This window comes from Protomyctophum parallelum (genome assembly GCF_964188405.1).
Source record: "Protomyctophum parallelum genome assembly, chromosome: 18".
Classification (NCBI taxonomy): Eukaryota; Metazoa; Chordata; class Actinopteri; order Myctophiformes; family Myctophidae; genus Protomyctophum; species Protomyctophum parallelum.
In genome coordinates, this window is record NC_139716.1 from 10,068,131 (window position 1) to 10,089,017 (window position 20,887).

The 20,887-nt window shown below is 37.8% G+C and overlaps 6 long non-coding RNA genes across 7 annotated transcripts; all 6 read left to right on the forward strand.

Annotated features, from left to right (window-relative positions):
* The first annotated feature begins 1,386 nt into the window (after positions 1–1,386).
* LOC310875259 lies at positions 1,387–5,353 on the forward strand. The gene is made up of 3 exons (XR_014570628.1): positions 1,387–1,460; positions 5,188–5,247; positions 5,335–5,353. It is a non-coding gene; the product is annotated as an uncharacterized lncRNA (long non-coding RNA).
* A 165-nt stretch (positions 5,354–5,518) lies between these two features.
* LOC310876184 lies at positions 5,519–7,862 on the forward strand. Its single transcript, XR_014570706.1, has 4 exons — positions 5,519–5,568; positions 5,699–5,829; positions 6,233–6,291; positions 7,714–7,862. It is a non-coding gene; the product is annotated as an uncharacterized lncRNA (long non-coding RNA).
* Positions 7,863–8,535: 673 nt separating this feature from the next.
* LOC310875849 lies at positions 8,536–9,662 on the forward strand. Its single transcript, XR_014570692.1, has 4 exons — positions 8,536–8,692; positions 8,823–8,953; positions 9,252–9,310; positions 9,489–9,662. It is a non-coding gene; the product is annotated as an uncharacterized lncRNA (long non-coding RNA).
* Positions 9,663–10,310: 648 nt separating this feature from the next.
* Positions 10,311–11,437, forward strand: LOC310875737. Of its 2 annotated transcripts, XR_014570678.1 has the most exons (4): positions 10,311–10,467; positions 10,598–10,728; positions 11,027–11,085; positions 11,264–11,437. It is a non-coding gene; the product is annotated as an uncharacterized lncRNA (long non-coding RNA). The 2 variants fall into 2 exon arrangements; XR_014570679.1 differs by lacking the exon at positions 11,264–11,437 and having other exon boundaries at positions 11,027–11,101.
* A 623-nt stretch (positions 11,438–12,060) lies between these two features.
* On the forward strand, positions 12,061–13,216 carry LOC310875736. The gene is made up of 4 exons (XR_014570677.1): positions 12,061–12,281; positions 12,412–12,542; positions 12,841–12,899; positions 13,078–13,216. It is a non-coding gene; the product is annotated as an uncharacterized lncRNA (long non-coding RNA).
* A 1,609-nt stretch (positions 13,217–14,825) lies between these two features.
* LOC310875568 lies at positions 14,826–15,475 on the forward strand. The gene is made up of 3 exons (XR_014570659.1): positions 14,826–14,975; positions 15,195–15,259; positions 15,356–15,475. It is a non-coding gene; the product is annotated as an uncharacterized lncRNA (long non-coding RNA).
* Positions 15,476–20,887: the final 5,412 nt, after the last annotated feature.

Sequence of the window (20,887 nt, forward strand, 5' to 3'; positions counted from 1 at the left end):
ATAGATCAAGAAGAAATTGAGGAAGTCAGGAAATTCAAATTTCTGGGTGTCATTCTTGACTCTCAACAAAAATTTGATAAACAAAAAAACAAAACAAACCTGAACTGCTTTAGACTAACCAGACAACATATACCACTGCACGCAGCCCAACTGTTTATGCATGCCATGACTTCTTCCCATATCTCCTACTGCATTACTGTGGCCAGGCGTCAGCGTCACAGTCATCAAACCAATCACATCACTTTACAAACAAGCACTCAAAATAATGGATAAAAAACCCCAATGAAATGGCATCATTGCATAATACTTACAAAATACAACTTGTTTAGTTTTGACTGTTTTATTAAATTCTCTTTCATTAAGGTAATTTTCAAATGTGTTCATGACCTTGCCCCAGCGGTATACTCTGTCAGATAAAAGGACCAGATAGACCAACTAGTAGGATCACAAGAGGATCAGCAGCCGGCAACCTCAAGGTAGCAAAGCGTAACACCACATTTGGTCAGTCTTCTTGCTCAGTACAAGGGATACACCTGTGGAATGCCCTACCAACTGAAATAAAACGACAAACTGATCTAAAAATGTTTAATGATGAAGTCAAACACTGGGCCCATGTGTTAGGCACATTTTAAAACTGTTATTGAACTTATGTATTGGATGTATTAGTATTTGTATGTAAAGGATTGTTTTAGTATAGGTATGTTGTAAACTAAAGGATTGTTTTAGGTGGAGGTATAGAACTTTAGAAAGGCCGCAGGGACTGGGCGTTGCAAATTAGCCTTGGCTACAAACCCATATACATTGCAACGGTTTCATGTTTTTACAACTTGATACATTGTTTTTTGTATTGTCCCTGTTAAATAAACGTATAAATAAAAAACAGTAGGCCATATTGTGTATGCCATATACTGTTTGACACAATGAGTATGGGCTGGAGTATGCAGTGAAATAATGTATCATTCACAGTGTAGTGCTGAATGATTTTGACTCTCTATTGCGACTGTATAACCTTAGCTACCCTGTGTGTGTGTGTGTGTGTGTGTGTGTGTGTGTGTGCGTGCGTGCGTGCGTGCGTGCGTGCGTGCGTGCGTGCGTGTGTGTGTGTGTGTGTGTGCGCGTGCGTGCACGTGTGTGTAGGAAACAGCTTCTGACACACCTTTGAAACTGAGGACAGAGCAAATTCTTACAATTCCGGGTGACTGTTTCAAGGAACTGACACAGGTGATAGCTCTCCTTTGTTTGGCCTTTGTGATGTGATGTCACTTCTGAAAAATGATTGTCGCCACTACGTGATGCTATACTTCACCCATATATAAGTTACTGACAGTAACTTGGTGACAGTTGTCACCAAAGACGTGAGCCGGAATCAACCAAATCACTTGACTGGGAATTTAAATAGCAATTATAAACGGGCACAATTATTAATGAAGTCTGACTTTCTTGACGCTTTCCAATTTTGAGTAAGTACACCTTTTATCGTACACACGTTTTAGTATCAGATGCTTTTTCTTCTAAATGTGAAAGGGATTGACAGATCTGTAACCTATACACATATTCATTGTATTCTCAGTGGCTGATCCTAAATAATTGAATTGTAATTAAACAGTGCATATTGTTATTAATGTATTATTTTTGTAATCTATTGTTAAATCAATGGTTTTCATTATTATTATTATTATTATTAGGTTGGCCCTTAGTTACATTTAATTTGAACATATCTTTTTTTTTTTTTTAAGATATTTTTTTGCGGCTTACGCCTTTTATTGATTTTTGAAGGGACAGACAGTAGGCTGACAGGAAACGGGAGAGAGATGGGGGGATGACATGCAGTAAAGGCCGTGTCGGGTCCGGGAGTCGAACCCGCGGCACACTGCGACTGGATTACCAGTCCGGTGCCCAGACCGTTACGCTACGGCCTGGGCCTGAACATATCTTTATGATATTCAATTGACCTGGCAAATGGGAACATAAAACACCTTGGACTAGGATTAAGCAAATATTGCGGAATCTTTATATCTATATTTTACATTGTTATTTTCCAATACTGTATTTTAATATTAATTAATATATTCAAGTCCATTTTTATTCATGTATATTCACAACCATTTTATATGAAGATGCTCAGCTGATATGAGCCCTTAACCCATTAGGCCTATGGCAGACTCTAAAAACGCCTCTATATCCTGACCTAAGCTTTCTGAAAAATGTCAAATATTTATATAGCAGCTAAAAAAAAATACATTTTTGAATACTGTACATACTGTACAGAACCCAAAAATGGCTTCCCGGCCGGTAAAACACCAAAAGGGGTTCCCGCCCAGAATGGGTTAAATTACAGTATATAAGTTTACACATTATTAAATGTATGTACAATGCACCAGTTATATGATATGAATGCAGTACATGGAAATGGACAGTTTTGTCATTGAATAGGAATTTTGTCATTGAATAGGATTTCAAAATTGCTGCATGGGTACCATTTAAGTTCCCACAGGATTTGGGGGAATATGTCCTAACTTCAACACTTATAACATAGAAGAACATGCGTGAGGGGGCTCTGATGTTTCCATTTATTTTTTATATATATCTTTTAATGTTTATTTTATTTGAAAGTGAAATTTCCTTGGAGCACATGTCTCCGCCAGGTCAGGTAGGTTATTGTGGCCTCCTGGTGGCGCTAGAATAGGCCAATGTGAAAAGGGTGCCATTTCTTCTTACGCCTTTCACGGAAATTGTAATTCATGATTTGAGGCATTTTGTTCCAAAAACAATTTCTTTGTAAAAGTCCACCTGCTGGTGGCACTATAACAGGCCAATGTGAAAATGGTGGGATTTATTCCTCAGCCTAGTACATCATGCAACATTTTACGTAAATTGCACACTGGACCTTATACTTACGAACGAGGAGAATATGGTTAAGGATGTTCAGTAAAAGTGATCGTGTTTTGTTGTTTAAGGTTTAATGTATGTATGTATGTATGTATGTATTCAATTTGCTCCACCCTTCCCTGTGGCATTTAGTTCTGTAATGGGTGATTCTGTGATCATAACGTGATTTTTGGATAGTTTGTCTTATGTATTATATGCATCTATGTGTTTATGGCATTCAATTGAAGTTGTGTTGTCATGTAATCTTTATATTGGGCTCTGCTCTGGGGGTTGTTGTTGATATCAGATTCTGTGTCTTGGTGCACAGTTAATCTGTGATATCACATGAGCAGAGCCACACCGCCAAACAGGGCTGGACTGAGACAAAAATTCGGCCCGGACATTTTCGCAGAATTTGGCCCAGACTGGCCCACCACAACCAGCACACAGATACTGTATTGACTTTTCGGCTTGATGCCCGTACAAATACTTGAAATACAAGCCCTTAACACCACCACATACAACATAAATAATACTGATACACAATCAACAGAAAACTAATTTAACATTTGGCCCAGAGGGTCGGCCCACCGGGCATATGCCTGGTACGTTCAGTGTCTTGGGCAAGACACTAGAACCCTATATTGCCTCAAATTAATTGGTGTGTGGATGTGGGAAGTACTGAGGACGCTGGTGTCGACTGTTCGCCGCTTCACCTCCCAATGTATGAATGAGTGAACGCGCTTTGAGCACTTGGAAAAGCACTATAAAAATGCAATTCGTTGCACAATCGTACAATTTGTAAATGCGCTGCTTACAGCAGGGGTGGGCAACTTTGATGATTGCGAGGGCCACTATATTTCCACACTCACTCCAGAGGGCCAGATCGCAAAAATAGCTGAACTACAAGATCAAAATGTGTCACATTGTGACGCATTTTGATCTTGTAGATCAACTATTTTTGCTATAGGCTATTTGAATTGAAATAATATCCTTTTGCCATTTTTGAATTGGAATCCTGAAAAGTAACTATTTCATATTTAAAATGCATTTAGTTATAGTCATGTTAACTTTATGAACTAAAAAGAAATACATTGGACATAAATAAATAAATAAAACACAAAAAAAAGAATGGCGGGTTATGTTTGCATGTTTTGTAAAAAGGAATTGAAACAGCTGAAATCAATCATTTATCAGTATTAACCTGCGGGCCGCATTAAGTGAAGGTGTTGCTCCCCAGGCCGCAGTTGCTCATGTATGGCAAGGCTTACAGTGTATTAGCAGCACGAGTGCTAGTTCTCAACACCTGTCCACAGGAGACTTTTTTTTAAATACAATTTAGTCTACAAACCCAATTAAGTACAAAAAAGAGGAATATACTGTATACTAGTATTATTTTACATCAAAATTATACCCATTACGATTACATTGACTTGTGAAACAACACAAGAGTAATCCTTCAGGTAGCCAGTCAGAAACTATACATGTGAGCACAGTTGATTCGATTTCAACCATAGTTTGAGTCCTCTGTAAAACACATTAACACCCCTTTCTAGTTTTAGAACCGTAGGCAGAGTTCCAAAGGTTTGCCCCCTTTACTAAGAAGGCAGGCTGTTCGAATGAGTTCTTACACTTGGGATCTGTACAGTTACAGTACCATTTGTTGAGGCTCGTGTAGTTGCTCTACCAGAGTCCAGAAAACAAAGGTGAAACAATTTGATATAAAAGAAAGAAAAAAACCATTTATAAACTATAGTTTATAGTGTTTGTATATTATTATTGTATATTGTTTTTAAGATAGTTTGAGATGATTGTGACCATGTTGTGATTGTGATGCTGTATAATAGGTGAGAGAAAAATCATAGCATGCATGTACAGCTGTGCAGTTTTCCCAAGTCCCACAGTTTAAAATTGGTTTGACCTTGATATGCTTTACCTGTCTTTCAAATTTTAGGTTTTTATCCAAGATAATCCACAAATATTTTACTTCACTCATTTCAGCAAGAGTTTCATTTTGAATGAGTTAGAGATTGAGAAGAACATTGAAACTGCGCTGAGCTCAGGATCATTGTTTCTTTCCGTCTCTCTTCTTGACCTCAACTGTAAAAAGATGGTAGTTTGTGAGAAAGAATTTCACCCACTGATTTTTTTTGTAAACTTGAATATTTGTAAAATCTGAATCTGGTGCTAATCATTATGGAAAGCACATTATTGAAATCATAAATGTAACAAAACAAAACAAAATATTATCATTTTGTAATAGATCTTTTCTCTACATATTGTGAAGGCATGATATTGATATTTGTCTTTCTTTTTTAGATTCAACAGGAGACATGATGGTGTTTGGACCAATACTAAAAACCTTGTTCATTCTACTGGGTAAGTTGATTTATGAGATAATAATTTCCCATATTAAATTAATGTTCTTATTTACTTAATGTTCTTATTTATTTATTTATTTCAAAGTGGTGAGCACTACAACTGCATTAGATGAGCCTGATGATGACGATATGATGACTTCACCACCAACAGTCAATGTGGCTTCATCACTAACAGTCAATATGACTTCACCACCAGCAGTCAATATGACTTCACCACCAGCAGTCAATATGACTTCACCACCAACAGTCAATATGACTTCACCACCAACAACAGTCAATATGACTTCACCACCAACAGTCACTGCAGCTACAACTCCAGGTAAAACAAGTAAATCATTAGTCAAAAGAGCTTTTCCACTAATCACTTTGATTTAATCATTACTCAGTTTAGTGATACTAATATATAACTACAACTAACTGTTTCTACCCAATATGTGCATCACATGCAGCTACAACACCTGCTCCACCAGCGGCGCCAAAGCTCAAGTTGGAATTCAGAATAACACAAAACTTCACATCAGATCTTAAAAACCCATCCTCTGACGCATTCAAGGCGTTAGCAAACAACATAACTGAAGCGGTAAGTCCATTATTATGATGTACAGCCTGTCAAAAAAAACATTCCCCAGATCTTCAGGGATTCCTCCTAAAGATGTGGATATGATGCATTTTATTATAATATTGATCTCACGCAAAGATACAATATATCTTATTAGGCATGTAACGATATATCGAAATATATCGATATTATATCCTGACAATATGTATCGATTAATTAAAAATAAAAATCATCGTGAACCTCATATCGTGATACGTATCGTGAGTTGAGTGTATCGTTACATGCTTAATTCTTATTATTAATGAAATATAAATCTATTAATCATGAAACATGAAATGATCTTGGTGGAATAAAAGGGATTATTTTACTGTTACTCTGTAATCTTCTTTTTTTCCTCAATAATTGAATCTTTGTTTGTTTACAGATGAACGAAGTCTTTAAAGATGTTGATAATTTCAATCGCACTGTTGTAAAAGGCTTCAGGTATGCATCAATAGTATTTACTGTATTAAGTATATGTTTTTGTATTAATTGATTATAATATCATAAATAACAAACATGTTGATGCAGAAAAATAATAATATTAATAATAACTAGAAAAAGTGCCTCCCACGGCACAGCTTTTTAATGTCAAGTGGCATTTCTTCCTCAGCCTAGTGGGAATATGCGTGCAGTTTCACCGCAGTTGCAGTCGGAGGCTGCGTTCATGATTTGTAGCATTTTGTACCAAACACGCCACTCCTGAAAACCATGTGGAAGCCAATTTTAGCCAATCAGGATGGAATATGAGAAATCAAACAGACCTGTCCTGATCACAGGACTATAGAGATTGTGTGTATCGATTAGTGTGAAATTTGGATAAATATAAAACATGTTACATAAGTCGGCCTCCTGGTGGCGCTATAAAGAGCAGATGTGAAAAATACAGGTTTTTCCTTGGCCTCTAGTGTGCATACAACGTTTTAGACAGATCGGTGCAGTTATAGGTAAAAACAAAAATAGGCAAATTATAGCACCACCATGCTGCCGATTTGAGAATTTTCAAATGGCATTGTGGTATTTTGTTCAAAATGGAGCACTGCTGCAAACTTTGGAAGCCAATCTTAGAGACTGTATCAATGTTTAATGGCTATAGAGCGTCACAGTCCCGCCCCCTTTCAGAACGACGAGTGGCCCAGGAAATGATTCTCCATTCATTTTTTCCATAGGCTTTTCAAAAAGTATTTATTTAAAGACGGTTACGCCGCGGACAACGCCAACTTGGATCGTGACAAATCATGACAATAATTACAATGTTTTGGGCAGATCAAATAATTAGTAAGAAGAAAAACAAAACAAAGTGTTGTATCCTGCCTTTATTTTCTTCTTTCAAATTATTTGATCGGCACAAAATATTGTGTTTGTTGTCATGATTTGTCACGATCCGAGTTGGCTTTGTCCGCGGCGTAACCGTCTTTATATAAATACTTTTTGAAAAGCCTATGGAGAAAATGAATGGAGAATCATTTCCTGGGCCACTCGTCGTTCTGAAAGGGGGTGGGACTGCAACGCTCTATAGAGAGACTGTGTACAAATGTTTAATGATTATAGAGAGACTATGTGTACCAATGTTTAATGATTATAGAGAGACTGTGTACCAATGTTTAATGATTATAGAGAGACTGTGTACCAATGTTTAATGATTATAGAGAGACTGTGTACCAATGTTTAATGGCTATAGAGAGACTGTGTACCAATGTTTAATGGCTATAGAGAGACTGTGTACCAATGTTTGTGATGTTTGCAGAAATTCTGTAGCTGTACTGTAAAAAAAAAAAAGGGTTTTGCAAAAATCTGCCTCCTGGTGGTGCGAAAACAGGCCCACACACACACAATTAAAAAAACTTTCAAACATCACTTTTACAGCCAAGGATCAGTGATAGTGGATGCTGAAGTAATATTCAACCAAGTGGAAAATGCCACATTGCCAAATGCCACGTCTGTAATAAATACTCTGAAGGAGGCTGTATCCAACGAGAACTTCTCCCTTCCTGTGAACACATCATCTATTAAAGCCGAATGTAAGAATTGTTGACTTAACAGATGCAAGCAGAATGCACCTTTATAATGACATGTTTAATTAATTTCTTTCTTTCTTCTTGAAAATGATATATTATGGCCTGCAAGTACTGATATGAGTGTTTTATTTTAACAGTGGTTGTGCCGGAAGATCCACCAACAGGTACTGCTATTTTATCAACAATAATTTAAATGGTACCTCAAATGTATATAAACTGTGAAGGCGGAATTGGGCATACTTACCTTACCTATTAGGAGGAGTGTCAGATCCATATATTTAGAGGCAGCAAAGATTTGTTGGTTCTCGCCTTACAGAAATTCTTAAACTAAATGATTTGGTAATGGTAAGTAACTAATATTTTCTATACAGACAATTATTAGCATTGTACAATTCCACTCACGAATACAGCACCAGTCAATGTAGCTACATAAATACAACTACGTCATACCCATGAATGCAAAATGTTAGCCTGGAATCCAGACTGATTGCTACGTTAGGAGTTTCTTTCTTTTTCTTTTTTCTTACTTCACTAAAAACATTTGTAACTTTTTCGTTATTTAAGCTAGACTGCTAGAGGCACAAATTACGTTTTAAAATGGTCTGGCGATCTTAGAATATTTTGTATGTTCAATTTCAACTTGTTTGTGATTTGTGATTTTTTTCCTGTAGAACCGAGCCCAACTATTGCAACCACACCTGTAGAACCGAGCCCAACTATTGCAACCACACCTGTAGAACCGAGCCCAACTATTGCAACCACACCTGTAGAACCAAGCCCCACAATTGCAACCACACCTGGAGCAGTCACTGCAGCTACAACTCTAGGTAAATCAAATAAATCATTAGTAAAAAGAGCTTTATCACTAATAACTTTGATTGATTCACTACTCAGTTTAGTGATACTAATATAGAACAGCAACTAACTGTTTCTACCCAATATGTGCATCACATGCAGCTACAACACCTGCTCCACCAGCGGAGGCGAAGGTCGAGTTGGAATTCAAAATGGAACTAAACTTTACATTAGATCTTAAAAACACATCATCTGCCGCATTCAAGGATTTAGCAAACAACGTAACTCAAGCGGTAAGTCCATTATTATGATCAGCCTGTCAATAAAACATTAGACCTCAGGGATTCCCGCTGGAGATATGGTTATCGTGAATTTTATTATAATATTGATCTCAATCTAGTAACAAAAAGGTTCAATAATTGAAGTTTTATACATTTCAATACATACCTGCTTCTGGCTTTTACCATGTTCTCAAGAACCTTATTCATATATTAATCATGAAACATGAAATTGTCTTGATGTAATCATAGGGATTATTGTACTCTGGAATAATTATTTTTTAAATAACTGGAATCTTTGTTTGTTTTACAGATGGACGAAGTCTTTAAAGATGAACCTACTTTCATTCGCTTTGTTGTAAACGGCTTCAGGTATGCATCAATGGTATTTACTGTAATAAGTATATGTTTTTTTATGAATTGATATAACATAATTGTTTGTACTATAAATGTAGTCATAAATAACAAACATGTTAATGCAGTATAATACTACTACTACTACTACTACTAATAATAATAATAATAATACTTTCAAACATCACTTTTACAGCCAAGGATCAGTGATAGTGGCTGCTGAAGTAATATTCAACCAAGTGGGAAATTCCCCATCACCAAATGCCACGTCTGTAATAAATACTCTGAAGGAGGCTGTATCCAACGAGAACTTCTCCCTTCCTGTGAACACATCATCTATTAAAGCCGAATGTAAGAATTGTTGACTTAACAGATGCAAGCAGAATGCACCTTTATAATGACATGTTTAATTAATTTCTTTCTTTCTTCTTGAAAATGATATATTATGGCCTGCAAGTACTGATATGAGTGTTTTATTTTAACAGTGGTTGTGCCGGAAGATCCACCAACAGGTACTGCTATTTTATCAACAATAATTTAAATGGTACCTCAAATGTATATAAACTGTGAAGGCGGAATTGGGCAGACTTACCTTACCTATTAGGAGGAGTGTCAGATCCATATATTTAGAGGCAGCAAAGATTTGTTGGTTCTCGCCTTACAGAAATTCTTAAACTAAATGATTTGGTAATGGTAAGTAACTAATATTTTCTATACAGACAATTATTAGCATTGTACAATTCCACTCACGAATACAGCACCAGTCAATGTAGCTACATAAATACAACTACGTCATACCCATGAATGCAAAATGTTAGCCTGGAATCCAGACTGATTGCTACGTTAGGAGTTTCTTTCTTTTTCTTTTTTCTTACTTCACTAAAAACATTTGTAACTTTTTCGTTATTTAAGCTAGACTGCTAGTGGCACAAATTACGTTTTAAAATGGTCTGGCGATCTTAGAATATTTTGTATGTTCAATTTCAACTTGTTTGTGATTTGTGATTTTTTTCCTGTAGAACCGAGCCCAACTATTGCAACCACACCTGTAGAACCGAGCCCAACTATTGCAACCACACCTGTAGAACCGAGCCCAACTATTGCAACCACACCTGTAGAACCAAGCCCCACAATTGCAACCACACCTGGAGCAGTCACTGCAGCTACAACTCTAGGTAAATCAAATAAATCATTAGTAAAAAGAGCTTTATCACTAATAACTTTGATTGATTCACTACTCAGTTTAGTGATACTAATATAGAACAGCAACTAACTGTTTCTACCCAATATGTGCATCACATGCAGCTACAACACCTGCTCCACCAGCGGAGGCGAAGGTCGAGTTGGAATTCAAAATGGAACTAAACTTTACATTAGATCTTAAAAACACATCATCTGCCGCATTCAAGGATTTAGCAAACAACGTAACTCAAGCGGTAAGTCCATTATTATGATCAGCCTGTCAATAAAACATTAGACCTCAGGGATTCCCGCTGGAGATATGGTTATCGTGAATTTTATTATAATATTGATCTCAATCTAGTAACAAAAAGGTTCAATAATTGAAGTTTTATACATTTCAATACATACCTGCTTCTGGCTTTTACCATGTTCTCAAGAACCTTATTCATATATTAATCATGAAACATGAAATTGTCTTGATGTAATCATAGGGATTATTGTACTCTGGAATAATTATTTTTTAAATAACTGGAATCTTTGTTTGTTTTACAGATGGACGAAGTCTTTAAAGATGAACCTACTTTCATTCGCTTTGTTGTAAACGGCTTCAGGTATGCATCAATGGTATTTACTGTAATAAGTATATGTTTTTTTATGAATTGATATAACATAATTGTTTGTACTATAAATGTAGTCATAAATAACAAACATGTTAATGCAGTATAATACTACTACTACTACTACTACTAATAATAATAATAATAATACTTTCAAACATCACTTTTACAGGGAAGGATCAGTGATAGTGGCTGCTGAAGTAATATTCAACCAAGTGGGAAATTCCCCATCACCAAATGCCACGTCTGTAATAAATACTCTGAAGGAGGCTGTATCCAACGAGAACTTCTCCCTTCCTGTGAACACATCATCTATTAAAGCCGAATGTAAGAATTGTTGACTTAACAGATGCAAGCAGAATGCACCTTTATAATGACATGTTTAATTAATTTCTTTCTTTCTTCTTGAAAATGATATATTATGGCCTGCAAGTACTGATATGAGTGTTTTATTTTAACAGTGGTTGTGCCGGAAGATCCACCAACAGGTACTGCTATTTTATCAACAATAATTTAAATGGTACCTCAAATGTATATAAACTGTGAAGGCGGAATTGGGCAGACTTACCTTACCTATTAGGAGGAGTGTCAGATCCATATATTTAGAGGCAGCAAAGATTTGTTGGTTCTCGCCTTACAGAAATTCTTAAACTAAATGATTTGGTAATGGTAAGTAACTAATATTTTCTATACAGACAATTATTAGCATTGTACAATTCCACTCACGAATACAGCACCAGTCAATGTAGCTACATAAATACAACTACGTCATACCCATGAATGCAAAATGTTAGCCTGGAATCCAGACTGATTGCTACGTTAGGAGTTTCTTTCTTTTTCTTTTTTCTTACTTCACTAAAAACATTTGTAACTTTTTCGTTATTTAAGCTAGACTGCTAGAGGCACAAATTACGTTTTAAAATGGTCTGGCGATCTTAGAATATTTTGTATGTTCAATTTCAACTTGTTTGTGATTTGTGATTTTTTTCCTGTAGAACCGACCCCAACTATTGCAACCACACCTGTAGAACCGAGCCCAACTATTGCAACCACACCTGTAGAACCGAGCCCAACTATTGCAACCACACCTGTAGAACCGAGCTCAACCAATGCAACCACACTGACAACTGGAGAACCAAGCCCCACAATTGCAACCACACCTGGAGCAGTCACTGCAGCTACAACTCTAGGTAAATCAAATAAATCATTAGTAAAAAGAGCTTTATCACTAATAACTTTGATTGATTCACTACTCAGTTTAGTGATACTAATATAGAACAGCAACTAACTGTTTCTACCCAATATGTGCATCACATGCAGCTACAACACCTGCTCCACCAGCGGAGGCGAAGGTCGAGTTGGAATTCAAAATGGAACTAAACTTTACATTAGATCTTAAAAACACATCATCTGCCGCATTCAAGGATTTAGCAAACAACGTAACTCAAGCGGTAAGTCCATTATTATGATCAGCCTGTCAATAAAACATTAGACCTCAGGGATTCCCGCTGGAGATATGGTTATCGTGAATTTTATTATAATATTGATCTCAATCTAGTAACAAAAAGGTTCAATAATTGAAGTTTTATACATTTCAATACATACCTGCTTCTGGCTTTTACCATGTTCTCAAGAACCTTATTCATATATTAATCATGAAACATGAAATTGTCTTGATGTAATCATAGGGATTATTGTACTCTGGAATAATTATTTTTTAAATAACTGGAATCTTTGTTTGTTTTACAGATGGACGAAGTCTTTAAAGATGAACCTACTTTCATTCGCTTTGTTGTAAACGGCTTCAGGTATGCATCAATGGTATTTACTGTAATAAGTATATGTTTTTTTATGAATTGATATAACATAATTGTTTGTACTATAAATGTAGTCATAAATAACAAACATGTTAATGCAGTATAATACTACTACTACTACTACTACTAATAATAATAATAATAATACTTTCAAACATCACTTTTACAGGGAAGGATCAGTGATAGTGGATGCTGAAGTAATATTCAACCAAGTGGGAAATTCCCCATCACCAAATGCCACGTCTGTAATAAATACTCTGAAGGAGGCTGCATCCAACGAGAGCTTCTCCCTTCCTGTGTACATATCATCTATTGTTGAAAGGGGTAAGACTTTTTGACACAACAGATAAAAGCAGAATCCACCTTTATAATTACATTTAATGAAATGTAATTTATTTCTTCTTATAAATGATATTGTCAGCGAGGTGGCTCTGGACATGTGTCCTTTACGGCAGTTAGGCACTTATATTTGATACAGTCTGTTTCTAACGAAGAATTAACTCAGCAGCAGTAACATTAGCGTTTTGTCTCAGTCAGTTGAGGCTTCATAATATTATTATCCATGATTGAAACGGCTGGGATGATTTGTTGATTTTTCAAACACAGTTCTTATATGAGGAGATCTAAAATCCCCAGGGGTAGGCCTACCTTGTAAAAAATAAATACCATGCTTGTCTGGTTAGTTACATTTGGTAATGTGATATATGGCTGAAAAAAGGCTGAGTTACACTTTTTGTTCACAGCACACACCTGACAATAGACCATTGATATTAAATATTGATGATGATAGTTAAATAGAATTGTGTAATGTATGTGACTTTGTTATAGTTTGTTGTATGTAGCTTAATATATTATATGCGTCGGTACATTATGTTAGGAGATTTTTTAGTTTTAAGATGGTCTAATATGGCCCCCTTTGAAAAAAGTTTGGACGGCCCTGCTCTATGGGGATTACAAATGCAAATAAAAAAGTACATGAACACATGAACTTAGCGCCCTCTACCAATATTGACGTCAGACTTCGGTGCGACTATTTAGGCAAGTGGCTATGGCCGAATTTAGTGTTTTTCATGCAAAACTAATGCTTTGAATGGATTCAGAATTCAGCATTTGACACGTCAAATGCTACTTAAAGCATGATGAAACTTTGTAAATTTTGCCTTAGGTTGTTAATGGTATGGTCACATATAACCCCTATAAAATAAAATGCTCAACGCTATAACGGCCAGCAGGTGGATTGATGAATGTATGTACTGTATATAGACAGTATTTTAGGCCAATAAAAAAAAACTATATACCAAATTTCCCACTTTGTTGCCTGGACTACTACATCATACCCATGAATGCCATGTCAATACAACTACAACACCAGAAGGTCGCCAGGTTTCGTCCCTTACCTATACCGCTCCCCCGGTACTGTATTAAATTGAGTTAATGCAGAGGACAAAATAACGTGCAAAATTACAATGACAAATAGGGTGCTCATGGATTATTAACATTACAATCTTTAATATAATGAAATAAGTATTGATAACTACCACTGAACCTACCACTGCAGCACCTGCATCTACCACTGCAGCACCTGGACCTACCACTGCAGCACCTGGACCTGGACCTACCACTGCAGCACCTGGACCTGCACATACCACTGCAGCACCTGGACCTACCACTGCAGCACCTGGACCTACCACTGCAGCACCTGGACCTGGACCTACCACTGCAGCACCTGGACCTGCACATACCACTGCAGCACCTGGACCTACCACTGCAGCACCTGGACCTACCACTGAAGCACCTGGACCTGGACCTACCACTGCAGCACCTGGACCTACCACTGCAGCACCTGGACCTGGACCTACCACTGAAGCACCTGAACCTGCACCTACCACTGCAGGAAATGGAACTGGACCTACCACTGCAGCCACTGCTACCACTTCTGCACCTCCACCTGGACCTGATGAGGACACCATAACTCTTAAATTTAGTCTCGACCAAAGATTCAGCTCTGATCTCTCCGACTCGTCTACTACAGCATTTCAGACTTTGGCTGCCATGGTGGTCTCAGAAGTAAGACAAATTATGTGCTTTATTGTACTTATAAGCAAGACATTTTTATCATTATCATTATCAATAGAGAGAGAGAGAGAGAGAGAGAGAGAGAGAGAATGGGTGGGGATTAAACTTTATTTAACTTCACTGCATCACATTGCTGGTTAGCATTTTCTAGTTGGGACAATTATTTCCATCAGCTATTGAACTAAACCAATTTGCATTGTTCTCTTTCAGGTTAACACTATTTACAGAAGCAGTGTCATTACATCATTTTCCCGCGCTATAGTCATCCAATTCACGTAAGACAGAGTTTTAATCAATTGCTTACTTTACATTATGAGTTTGGCAATGATTTGAAATGTAAAAGTCACAATTGTCTTTCTTACACTTTACAGTGAAGGATCGGTTATTCCTGAAATGAGACTGGTGTTCCCAAAAGACTCAGTTCCTTCTACACGCTCAGTTACAGCAGTGATGAATAATGCGATTAGCAGTGAAAATCCCCTGAAAATCATCAGAGGCTCCGTTAGGGCAGGTATGTGTTATATACTAGTCCTAACCCGTTGTGAGATATTGCCCCAGTAAGCTATATATAGCTTACTATATATAGTTAACCCCAGTAAGCTATATATAGCTTACTGGGGGCGTGCTCTCTCCTCCGCATCATCAGTGCCCATACCCAAGGTGTGGTTGGCGAAAGGGCCTTTCTGTTTGGAGTTTGCATGTTCTCCCCGTGTCTCCTAGAGTAAGTACCCTCACAAAAACATGCAGTAATCCTGGTCTCTAAACTGGCCAGCCAGGGCACATGATGGAGGGGAAAGGAACTGGTCGGAATAACGTGTTCCTTCCACACACTACGTCCAACCAGGGAAACTCCCCCCTGTCAGGTGACTACTCATGCATAGAAGGAAGCATGAGGTCAGTGTAGCGCCCAGGATTACATTAGATAATTGACACTGGGTGAAAAGAACTGCCTCCCACTGGCCAGCCTGATGGAGGGGAAAGGAACTGGTTTGAATAACATGTTCCTTCCTCGTGCTACGTCCAACTGGGGAAACTCCCCCGTCAGCTGAAAAGAAGCAGCTTAGACTCCTCATGCATCATGGTTGGCAGAGAGTGTAGAGCCCAGGATTACATTAGATAATTGACACTGGGCGGAAAAAAGGGTAAGAAAAAGAAGAAAAAAAAAGGAAAAGTGAAATATCAAATTTTCAAATTGTAGCGGATATGTCCAAAGTAGGATGAACGTTGAACAGTTGGATCAACGTTCGCCTTAGCGATCCCACAATAACAAATTCAGTGCAAATGTATTTAAAATCAAAATAACCTCAAGATACTTGACATTTTCAAACCTCACTCTTCTTTACTCTGTTAATCTAGCCTCGGTCCCAGACCCAGTCTTACTCATGTGTGAAGAGAAAAGCCTGCATGGTCACAACCTAAGGCAGAAAGTGGAAGTGTTGGGCTGGAACATCCGTCAGATGTATTTCCCCCGGATACGTTATTTTTCGACCAATCACAACACTTGTTTCATTCACGGAGAATAAGTACCGCTCAAGAAAATGACGCTTTACAAGTCTGTTGACTTGTTAAGTGTCAACGTCATTTCCTTCAGCGGTATTTTTTACGCCACAATCCCGCTACTTCCGCCGACAACTTAAGCCCTGGCTGTAACGTTGTCCTATGATAAATTATGAAAACAGCTGATCCACAACTCATCTTGAAGCTCACAACGCATTGCAGCAGTGAGCTTGAAGAGTGGCTATTTTTGCCTAATGCCTACAAAGTTATCTGAAAAGATTGAAACATTTGTACAAACTTGTTTTTGCAGAAGTTACTACTACTGAAGAACTCGTCAAGAAGCGTCTGAGATTCAGCACAGGAGAAACCTTTACAGCTGACCTGCTGGATCTAGCATCTTCTGCTTTTCACGATCGACACAAATTGATAAAGGATAATGTACGTAACCCAACTGAGAAAGAAAATTGTGGAAGTATTAAAGAAAGCAATGTGTAACAGGTTGAATGTGGAATGGTCTGATACTTGTATCTTCCTTACAGGATAATATTCACTTTTTCTATCAAGAGTGTAATCACTGACAGATTCAGATTCCTTTGTTTTTATTTCTACAGCTTGAACCCTTCTACAGAGCAGAATTCAGCACATTCAGATCGTTGGAGGTGTTTGCATTCAGGTAACATGCCGATACGAAACTCTACTTGCTTTTCAATGAAAGCTGTAATCCTGAACTTATTTTAATGAATCAAACCCAATCTGTAAAATAGATTATGAGTAGCCTACAATATATTGGCCCATTACTCCATTTAGAACCGGTTTTCAGGTAGGTCGGACGCCCACTGGTTGACAAATAGTACTGCCTCAAGCAGAAGGGAGTTCCAGCCACGCCTCTAGCCTATGGCAGGCCAGTCTGGTCTCAGAGACAGGACAGGTTACAGGAGGAAAGGAGGCACTGGAGCAACTCAGACAGTTTAAGCCCTTATTTTATAATCAGGGTGCAAGTAAAAAAGCGACAACGTTTCGATGTATCAGTCACATCTTCGTCAGGTCATGAATCAGTAGTCATCAGTACTGCCTCAAGCTCATCATAATTCATCATCATATCTGCAGTGGTTGGAGCAGGTGGTCTCTTCCATTGAGAAATGTAGACCCTGGTGTTGGGTAGGACACCTGCCGATTGACAAGTAGTACCGTCTCATGCTCATGAGGGGAATATCTTATTAGGTCACTCCATCTTGGAGTGGTAGCAATTGCGTTTCTTGTTCAAATCCTGGGTAGGACATCAGAGTTACGAATTGCAGCTTTAACAAAGGCCCGCCAATCATGATTATTCCAAAAATATTGTTTACCGTAGTCCAATCAAGTGTATTTGACTCTTTGTATATAATATTTGTGTGATTTTGTTTCCAGCAAGGGATCAATGACAATCATCCATGATATAGACATATCATTCAGTTCCTCATCCGTTCCTGATAACGCTCGGATTGCAGTTGTTTTCTTCAAAGCAGCAGATCAAATCACAGCCTTCGACATCAAAACAGACGAAATCGAAGTTGGTGGAATAGGTAAGCAAGTACCCGATCAATTCAAGACAGACAAATATTACAACATCTTTTTTGTTTTGATGCTAAGCATACTGTCTTTTTTCTTGTTTCACAGTGTATTCTTCGAGTCAGGCACTCCAGAAGACAAGCATCTTCACTGCATTGTCTCTGGTGGCGTTGGCATGGCTGTTGTCAAGCCAGCGATAGTGTCACTCCTGAAGTACATCCAAGATGATGAAGGACAATGCGGTTATGTGACCAAACTGACCATCACTGGTATGAGAAGGGACTTACATGTCACTGGAGACAGAAGATGATGCGCTCATTAAATGTAATGGTCAAATGTATTAATTAGGGATGTCCCGATTTTTTCCGCTTCCGATCCGATCCCAATACCTCAATTTCTGTGTTAGTTTATAGCTATATCTGGTGTTGTGTTTATAGCAGACTCCTCACTCAAATGTGCACTTGGAGTTTGGGCAACTACAAAGCAAACTCCACATATCCCAACATTTTATTTACCTGCCATACCGATATGACCCAATATGACAAATAAGGGCCGATCCGATACTTTTCCCCGATACCGATACAGTATCGGGACATCTCTAGTATTAATGAGAATGAGAATTATGTTAAATTAATTCACACTGCTGACTTTGTCTATCTTACCAGAGACGTGATTCCCCACAATTCACAATCCACTTCCACTATTTCAGTCAGATAACTCACAAAAAGAACAAATATTTATTATATTATTATGAGAATACAAGTGTATATAATTATTTTTCCCTAAAGCATAGTTACAAAGAATAGGCTACAGTTGCAATTTTACTGCAATGTATACAAAGCTTATTGATGTGAATATATGTTTTAGAGTCACTAAATGCATACCAGATTTACATTAAAGGGACACTTCACCCTTTTTGCAAAAAAATATATGTTAATGACGTTTAGAAGCTTTAGAACACTTTCCTGGGGGGCTTTATGTGTGTAATATGTGGTTTTAGATATTTTAGATTGTAGCAGTGAGCCTGTTGTCTCTGATGTCATGGACACTGGGCTCACTTCCTTCCTGGACTACATGTTGTCTCAGTAAGACAGCTCTCCCCCTATCCGCAAGGAGGAGCAGTGCACCAAAGAATTATGGGAATTGTAGTCCAGGAAGGTAGTGAGACCAGTGTCCATGACATCAGAGACAACAGGCTCACTGCTACAATCTAAAATAACTAAAACCACATATTACACACATAAATACCCCCAGGAAAGTGATCTAAAGCCTCTAAACGTCATTAACATATATTTTTTTGCAAAAAGGGTGAAGTGTCCCTTTAAGTCAACAGTTGAGTAGCCTCGGAAACCCAGACGTTTTTATTTACAGGGAGAAAAGAAAAACAGTTGAGTGACAGAGGGTACCATACTGCCAGGGACGTGTGTTAGAGGGGCAGGGGCTAAAAATCCCATAAGAGGGCACTTTTGGACTAAAATAGCTGATCTATAAGATCACAATGTGCCGCGTTGAGAGCTTGTAGATTAGCTATTTTTGGTGGCGAAACCCAGCACTCCTTATCTACTGGAGATGCGTTGTACGACATGGATTTCGAAACAAATTTGTTCAACACAAAAGTCTGCGTTCCAAGTTCAGGAGACTTCCCTGCGTACTGCAATTATAGATTGAGACTTGAGGCAAAAGTCTGTTTTATTAGTAATACATGAGATACTGTAGATGGATCAACTACACCGTTTCTAAAAATTTGTGTTTCTTTGATTACAGTTATCACCCTTATACCAAAGAGCACATTCTTTCTACTTTTCCTATAACATAATGCAGTACTACGTTGCAGACAGTGCAGGTCAGGATAATGATGGACTATATTAAAGCAAAGCAATATAGTCTGAATGATTTAGTTAATTTTTATAGATTACACAATGCACTGTTTTTATCAGACTTGACTGTATTCAGAGATATAATTAAGTTCAGTTTTACTTAGAGATGCATTTGTGTCTGTGGCACCAATAATGTGTATGCCGAGGTGTGTACAGAAATGTGGCTTGTTAGCACGCACTGAAGATCAGCAGTTTGCATAAGAAAGGTTTAAGTTATTATCATCATCATGTGAGCGAAATGTGAAATTCTAATTGTCACTAGACTGGGACAATCATAGGTGAAATAAACATCAAAGATGCTTTGCCGGAAGCAGAAACTGTTAAGAGCTACTTACAGGTGTTGCAAGTTCTTTCTCTTGCTGCATCCTTCTTTGCTGTTTCGCCCCTTTTCATCCCAGAACAGCTCCGGATAGTGGCATCCCTCCCCGAGCCAAGACTGAACCTGGTGGCAGGTGGTGGTGGTGGGGGGGGGGGGGGGGGTTGATATGTTGATAATATCAATTTAACAATTTAAAAAATAATACAAAAAAACTTGTTACGATATTAAAGGACCACCTCTCAACCTACCTTCACAACATTGGTCCTCACTAATGATCATGATAAAATACCCAAAAAGATCTACTCGGTCTGTGATGTGTCACATAGGAGGGCTGTGGGCAGTTCAGAAACCCGTCCAAAAGGTGGCATTTTATCATGAACATTAATGACGACCAGTTGGTAGGTTATAAAGTGGTCCTTAAACCTTAATGTCAAGTAGTCAACAAAGCTCACATTGTGTGACATAATTGTTGTTATTTGTCATATAAAGTAAGTGGTTAAGAAAACACTAACATGGCACAGATATAGGCTGATCATGCACAAAATGTCAAATGACAAAACAATAGGCCTTGGCTACAGCAAAATGTTAATGTATCAAATGTGTTCAATAAAATACATAACTTTTATCAACACCTGGTATTGCCTTAATGCCTCGCAACTATA